Source organism: Silene latifolia, chromosome 2 (assembly GCF_048544455.1).
Source record: "Silene latifolia isolate original U9 population chromosome 2, ASM4854445v1, whole genome shotgun sequence".
Classification (NCBI taxonomy): domain Eukaryota; kingdom Viridiplantae; phylum Streptophyta; class Magnoliopsida; order Caryophyllales; family Caryophyllaceae; genus Silene; species Silene latifolia.
In genome coordinates, this window is record NC_133527.1 from 102,248,166 (window position 1) to 102,256,120 (window position 7,955).

The 7,955-nt window shown below is 40.0% G+C and overlaps 1 non-coding gene across 1 annotated transcript; it reads right to left on the minus strand.

Annotated features, from left to right (window-relative positions):
- Positions 1-1,512: 1,512 nt before the first annotated feature.
- LOC141644527 (small nucleolar RNA R71) lies at positions 1,513-1,619 on the minus strand. Its single transcript, XR_012544141.1, has one exon. It is a non-coding gene; the product is annotated as a small nucleolar RNA R71 (small nucleolar RNA).
- Between the last annotated feature and the right edge of the window lie 6,336 nt (positions 1,620-7,955).

Sequence of the window (7,955 nt, forward strand, 5' to 3'; positions counted from 1 at the left end):
TTATTAATTACTTTCATTTATTCATCATGTTTCATATTGTTGGTATGATTGACAACCTTGCTAGCATGATCAACATGATAATGAGTGAGTAGTCTCTTAGCTAGGGTTAATGGGTGATTAGGGGAAACCAACATGGGGAATGATTCATGCTTAAATTAATATGCTTTCATGTTTTATTTGCTTGCTTGTTTTGATCTCAACTCATGCACATGTTATATTTGATGAAATGCTAAGCCTATGAATCCTTGCATTTACTATCATCTTCTATCTTTTCAATGAGATTTGTAAGACATAACCCAACTCGAGTCTCATTAGACCATGCATGTTGTTGAGTAGGGAAGATTAAGTCGACTTGTAGGTGTTGTACAATCTAATCGATTCGGCTCCAGGACCCAAACTTTCCTAGGATTGTAAGATATAACCCAACTCAATCCATCACAACAATAATTGCTTGCTTATAATTTGAGAACATGTTTGTATGATCATATCCCATGATTCCCCTATGACCCCATGACACCCTAGTGCCTTTAATCAATTGTTTACACCCCTTTAATTCATCTTGCTTATCTATTTTCATTGCTATTTTAGTTTAGTAACCTTCTACATCAACCCGATTTGTGACACCCCTTAGACACCACTAGTTACAATAGAAATCTCATTTCAACTCCCGTCCCTTGGGATCCGACCTTTACTTGCCTCTTTACTAATTGTAGAGTTGTTTGTGGAGTTATAAATTGTGTTTTGATTCGACCGTGACCAACGACCACATCTTAATTTGTGAACACTTAGCGGGATCGCATAAAAAATGGCGCCGTTGCCGGGGACGGTGTTTGTTTGATTTAGATTTCTTTTTATTGTTATTAGTTGTGTCTTTCTTTGCCTTGAGGAAGTAAAACTCCTCAAGGTTTGTTCTAATTGTTTTTGAGTTGTTTGATATTTTGCATGTCTAGAAGGTTACAAAGTTATTTGTTACCTTTTGACCGTGAAATCGAAAGAACCTTGACGAACAATAGGAGAGTTTTTAGGAGGAATTTACGAGGTATTAGTGAAGTTGTCCAACCCACTAGTGAGTGTGTCAATCCTTTCGCAATAGAAGGAGAAGAAAACCCATTACACAATACCCCACAAAATCCACCTACAATGCCAAAATTCTCGTCACACTCCGTACCCACCGAGGAGAATCTACTAAATGGTACTCCTACACCGCAACATCTCACCGGAAATTTTATTGCCAAGTCCGCCTTCATCCAACTAGTTGAGAGGAGCCAATTCGGGGGGATGCCTAGTGAGGACCCTCATTCCCATATGGAAACCTTTTGCGACTATTGTGATGCTATCTCTCAAACGGGCGTGACTCAAGACCAAATTAGATGGGTCTTATTTCCTTTTTCCTTAATCGGCACCGCGAAGCAATGGTTGAAGGGCCTTGATAAGGCCACCCTTGGAATAGATTCTTGGGAGAAGTTGGCTCTAGCTTTCTACAAAAAATTCTACCCACCGGAAAAGACTAACATGCTAAGAGCTAAAATTACGGGTTTTAAGCAAAGGGATGAAGAGTCTTTGTATGAAGCTTGGGAACGGTTCAAGGGAATTTGTCGCTCATGTCCTCACCATGGACTTAGCGAATGGTTTTTGTTACAACAATTTTGGAATGGTTTATATGAAGATTCTAGGAACATTCTCAATATGGGATCAAATGGAATGTTCACCGAAGTTGATGACAATCAAACATGGAACAAGATTGAGGAAATGGCGGTCCATAACTCACAATATAGTAGACCTCACAAGGCTACTAGAGGAGGAAAGCATGAAGTGGACTCCGTTACTCAATTGGGTGCTCAACTTAGTGCTCACATTGACACAATCAACTTGAAGTTTGAACAAGCTATGGCTAGACTTGAGGAAAACTCAAAATCATCAAAGCATCATGTTAATGCCATGACGGCATCCTCATCAATCCCAAGTGGGATATGTGAGAATTGTGGAACTTTGGGACATGACCAAGGTGAATGTAGGGGAACAAATGAACAAGTGAATGCTTTCCAAGCATACAAGAATGGTACCCCTTATTCCAACTTTTACAATGAAAACACCAAATTCCATCCAAATCTCTCATACAAAAGCCAAAATGTTCAAAACCCTCAAACAACATACACTCCACCACCCATGAGAAACAAAAATCAAAGACCCTTTTACAATCAAAACCAAGGTTACCAAAATCAAAATCCATACAATCACCAAAATGACCAAGGCTTTGATGTCCAAAAAGAGGTCCTCCAAATGCAAAAGAATCGACAAGAATTTTTCACTCAAATGCAAAAAGATAGCCAAGCAAAGGAAACCACCATAAACAACATTCTAGCTCACACCAAGATGTTGGAAACACAATTGACTCAACTAGCATCTTCGAGCTCACAAAGACAAAAGGGGCAATTACCACCTCAAAGTAATCCCCCTAGACATGAAACGGTTAGTGCCATTCACTTGAGAAGTGGTACAAGGTATGAAGCACCGAAGAAGCAAGTTGAGGATGAAGTTGTGGAAGCTAGTGAAATGGAAGAAAGTGTGCAAAACTCCAAAGATGGAGAATCATCAAAAGAAGAAAGTTCAAAGAAAAATGAAGACAAGGCCAAGGAGAAGGAGCCCATTTTGATTAGACTTCCTTTTCCAAGTCGTCAAGCCAAGCCCAAATTTGATGATCAACTTGGAAAGTTCATGGAAATTGTGAAGAATTTAGAAGTCACAATTCCTTTCACGGAATTAATTATTCACGTTCCGGCCTATGCGAAATACATGAAAGATATCCTCACAAAGAAGAAGTCGATCCGGAAGCTTGAGACTATGGCCTTCACTAAGGTGAGTAGTGCAATACTTCAAGAGAGTTCACCTCCAAAGTTAAAGGATCCAGGAAGCTTCTCAATACCGTTTACCATTGGCGACACGACGATCAACAAAGCCTTATGTGATCTAGGGGCTAGTGTGAGTGTCATGCCGTACTCGGTAAGTAAAAGGTTGGGGATGGGAGAGCTTAAATGCACCAACATCACACTCCAAATGGCCGATAGATCGACAAAGACACCGTTAGGGATATGGGAAGATGTCCCCGTGCGAATTGGAAAGTTTTTCATCCCGGTGGACTTTGTCATTGTTGATATGGAGGAAGATTCCAACATTCCAATCATCCTAGGAAGACCTTTCCTACACACCGCCGGTGCGGTAATTGATGTGAAACATGGTGAGCTCACTCTAAAAGTGGGAGATGAAAGCATAACTTTTAATATTGACAAGACTATGAGAGCTCCTCGTTTGCATGAGCCATGTTTCATGATTGATCATTATAGCCGAAAAGATGAAAGGAAGAAATCGGAACTCCAATGGAAGAAGAAAATTGAAGATGCTCCATTCAAAGAGCAAGTGAATCATGACAAGGAGAGCTTGCAAAGCTCATCAAAATCAACCAAGGAAGAAGAGGATGGCCTCATTGGCCAAGAGAAGAAATTGGGAGAGTTGTCTCCATCTAAGCAAGAGATTTTCAATGATCAACTCAATGAAGTTTGTGGTCTTTGGGACGACAAATTTGAAGGGATTTTTAATCCCTACATTGGTAATGCCATCGATCAAGACCAACAACAAGGGCCACGGTCTATTGAGAACCTCTACCATGATAATGAACAAGCTTTTGATTACTTCTTCAAGGTGTTGAGCAACATCAACAACACGTTGGACATGCCCCCTTGACATCTCATCAAGAATGAGAGTTTGGTGGAGTCCTCCCTAAACCACCACTTGTAAATATTTCTAACTCCCTAACTTACATTTCAATTCTTGTATTGCATTTTTGTCATTTTTGGATTTTTATTTACTTTGATCAAAAAAATTGTCATGCTTGAGAGAAAGTGAGGGAGGGACTAACGATTTCAATTGATGTGTAGTGCTTTTAACTTAGTGTGGGGATGGCAATTGCCTAGGCTACCCATGCCTTAGTAGTGCCCCCACAATGACGAACACAAGACTTGAAGAAAGAATGGAAGAATGGCATGGGAAATGCAGTGTGCACGGATGGAACTGAATCCGTGTACACATGGCCAGAATCCGAGCGGATTCCAGAGAATCCGCCCGTCTTGCAGAATCCGAGCGTATTGCAGAAAAGACGCCCGTCTTGAACTGAGCTGAATTTTGAAAAATTCTTGACTGTAACTGAATCCGTCCGTCCTGTGAGGAATCCGCCCGTCTTGAAGAATCCGTCTGTCTTGTGAAGAAGACGCCCATCTTTGCAGCTGAGGAAATAAAGCAAAATTTTCTGGACTAAAATCCGTCCGTCTTTGAGCAAATCCGCCCGTCCCGTGTTCAGCAAATCCGAGCGGATTGTAACAAATCCGCCTGTCTTTAGGCGAGTTTTGCAAAGTTCAGAAAGAGCAGAATCCGCACGGATTGGGCAGAATCCGCACGGATTGCCCCTGCAGATTCGAAATTTTCGGCCTCTTTAAAACTCCTCCCACCTTCATTCATTCATTCATTCATTCATAAACACTACCCACAACATCAAAACCCTCATCCTCTCCATCACAAAAACAAAAAAACCCTCAACAACATTCACCAAAATCAAATCAAACCATCCTTCCAACAACAAATTAATCACTCCTTCCTCAACAAAAATCAAAACCAAGAACAAAATCTTCAACCTTTGAGTCGATTTTTGTTTTCATAAAGGCAAAGCCTTTCACCTTCAAATCGATTTGGGCATACTACAAATTGAAGATTCTTCATTCTTTTCTTGGTTAGTTCATCAATGGCAAGGACTAAGGGAGCAACAAAGGCAACAAAGGCACCAAAGGCTAAGGCACTCTCACAAAGGCAAAAGGCTCTTCAAACAAAGAAAGCATTGGCTATGGTGGTAGCAACACCAAACTTGGAAGTGCAACATCAACAACAACCTTCTATGGGAGCAACAACACCTTCCACTCCGGTAATTGATCAACTTTTGCATTATCCGGAGGTAACTTTTATTTCCGATACCCATAGACCTTTGTCAAGTTTGCTATGAAGTCATTACAATCCACCAAATTCATATGTGAAGATACCTTACAAAAATTGGGTGTTCTTGAACAAACAAAAGCCTTTTTCAATGCCATGGGGTTGAAGAAATTGTTTGAAACAAGGGAATTGACATACCCCTCCCTTACCTTGGAATTTTTAAGTTCTTTGAAAGTCACCAAAGTTGAGAATAGGGAGAATATCGAGTTTCGTCTAGCTAATGTTAGTAGACGCATTACCTTTAGGGAATTGGGTGAAATTTTGGGTCTTAGTGATGAACCGAGTTACTTTAAGAGTTATGGAAAGTATGACCCCGAACCTCTTTGGGAGGCAATCTCCGGGAAGAAATTTGAGGATTTTCATACGAGTCGTGCTCTTTTGGTCCACCATCCGGGCATAAGAGTATGGCACAAGGTCGTGGGTAACACCATAATTGCTAGGAAAGATACCAACCATTTCACAAGACTTGATTTTATTCTCCTTGAATCGGCTTTGAATATCGGAAGAGTTCACACCAAGCCTTACAATTCTTTGAGGCTCTTGGTAGATAGATGGCTCAATATTGATTGTGGGAAGAAGGGCACGACCGTTATTGTCAATGGCGGCCTAGTTACACTCCTAGCCAAGCACTTTGATCCTAACTTCAATAAGGATAACAAGTACAAAGCAAAGGAGGGTGGCCATCTTGTTCATATGCATACTATGATTCACAAGTTCAAGTGGGTTGCCCATAACCACCTTGACACTAAGTATGGATGGCTAACTAGTAAAGCTAGATCGTCCACCTTGCCTTCAAAGATTTGCCGTCTAAGCGTCCACCGGACCAATTATCTACTTCCCCTTTCCAAAGAAGCCGAGTATATCATTCAACAACAAAAGGGTGATCTTGAAATGCCCTCCTCTTCCATTATCATACCACCTTACCCCTTTAAGTATGAAGAGTTCAAGCCGGAAGGAGTTGAAGTTTGGAAAGACTATGTGACTCTTCTCATGCAAGCAATGCACAAGCAAGCCTATGAAGATCGGAAAAATGCCTACTTGGCTCAATATCAACCCCTCCTACATTTATCTAGGCAAGGACTACTTGATCCATCTTGTCCTTTGCCTAGTTGGGCGGATAGAGAAGTCTTATTTCCGGGTGCATCTAGGGTCGTTATGGGTGACAATGAGGTTGTTGGAAATGATGAAGAAGTTGATGATAATATTGAGGAAGAAGCAAGTGAAGGAGAAAAGGATGGTGAAGATGATGATGAGGAAGATGAGGAAGAAAGTGAAGAAGCAAATGACAAGGAAAGTGGCAATGTCACCACTTCTCATGAGGGAAGTGGTGATGATAGCATGATGGAAGATAAGCAAGCCTTGGAGACTCCTACACTCTCATGGTTTGTCTATTTCTCTCTTTGTATTTTATTTCATTTTGATCATTGTTGGAGTAGTCCTAGCCCCATCAAAGGACTCACACCTCGGTACCATTGAGGTGTTCTCATTCTATTGTTCCTGTTTTCAAAATCCAAAATGACAAACTAGTTTCATGCATAGCATAGTGTGTGCATGAACTATACCCATCCTTGGACATTAGCAATAGTGTCTCACTCGGTTTGGGGAAGTTAATGCATACGCAACGGGAGGTAATCTAAATTATCCTCTCCGTCATAACAAAAACCATGCATCATGTAGTGTAGCTTAGTATAGATTGCATTTAGTATAGAAATCATGCATCATCTTTGCATAATTTCCATCATTTTGGCCATTGAGGACAATGCCCATATTAGTGTGGGGATGGGAATTCTAACATTTAACTCTTATTCAAAAATCCAAAAAAATTGAAAAATTTCAAAAATCATAAAAATTTGAAAATTGAAAACCCAAAAACATGTTTATTTCCTTTTGTAGCCTTGTATATATTGTCTTGTATATATTGTGTTTGTTCTATCCTTGTTCACATTGATTGACTACGCCACATCCGAGACATGAGGATATTGAAGACCGCATGGTATGATCTTTCCAATCTCCTTTTTCCTCTTTATGTTAATGACTATGTGGCTTTATTTTGATTGATGCGGTATAACAATGTGAACTTAGGACTTGCATTTAGTTTATATGGCATATTAGTTGGTAGAATCATATTCATTAGGATGTATATATGTTAGTTGCATCATGGCATGTAGTTTGCATGTTAGAAAAAATTTTGTGAAACCGTCTACTTGGGAAGCTTGACAAGTGTATATAGGCCCTAGTAGATGGCTTTTGTTCTTAAGACTTTTCTTGTTAGAATACTTGTAAAACACCCTAGGATGTGTCATGCTAGTATCCTTTGACCCATGGATTAAGGCCTAGTCAAGAGTACCTTGTGGTGTGATAACTCCTTGGCTACCGTTTATTCCAAGGTGACCCTTGAAACCGTGCATCCATCCATCATTCATCCATATTCTACCACATTTTTGTCATCAAAAGGGAATGGGCACAAAAAGAAATCAATTTGAGTTCAACGAAATAAAAAGTGAAAGAAAGTTTGCAAAAATGCAACAAATGAAAAGAGGAGCAAAAATAAAACTCCTAAGCTTCAAATACAAGGCACCCTCGTTACTAATTGGGGTGTCTTTGAAAATGTTCAAAAGAAAATGCAAAAAGTTGAAAAATTGTCAAGTGTTGAAAAGCCAAAAATCAAAAGAAATGGCAAAAATAAAGTGTTCTCAAATGTTATATGCCACAAGAAATTGGGGGGAAAACAAAAACAAAAGCAAACTCCCAAAATGAAACTCAAAATTCTATTGATCCCTTTATCCATCGTATCCATTTTTGTGCATGGTAGAGAGGGGACGACCCTTCTTCTTGTCTAGGCAAGAGGGGGAATTCCGCGATCCTCCAGTGTTTCTAACACCATAGGGAGTCTACTCTTGACAAAAGCATTTAACGATTGA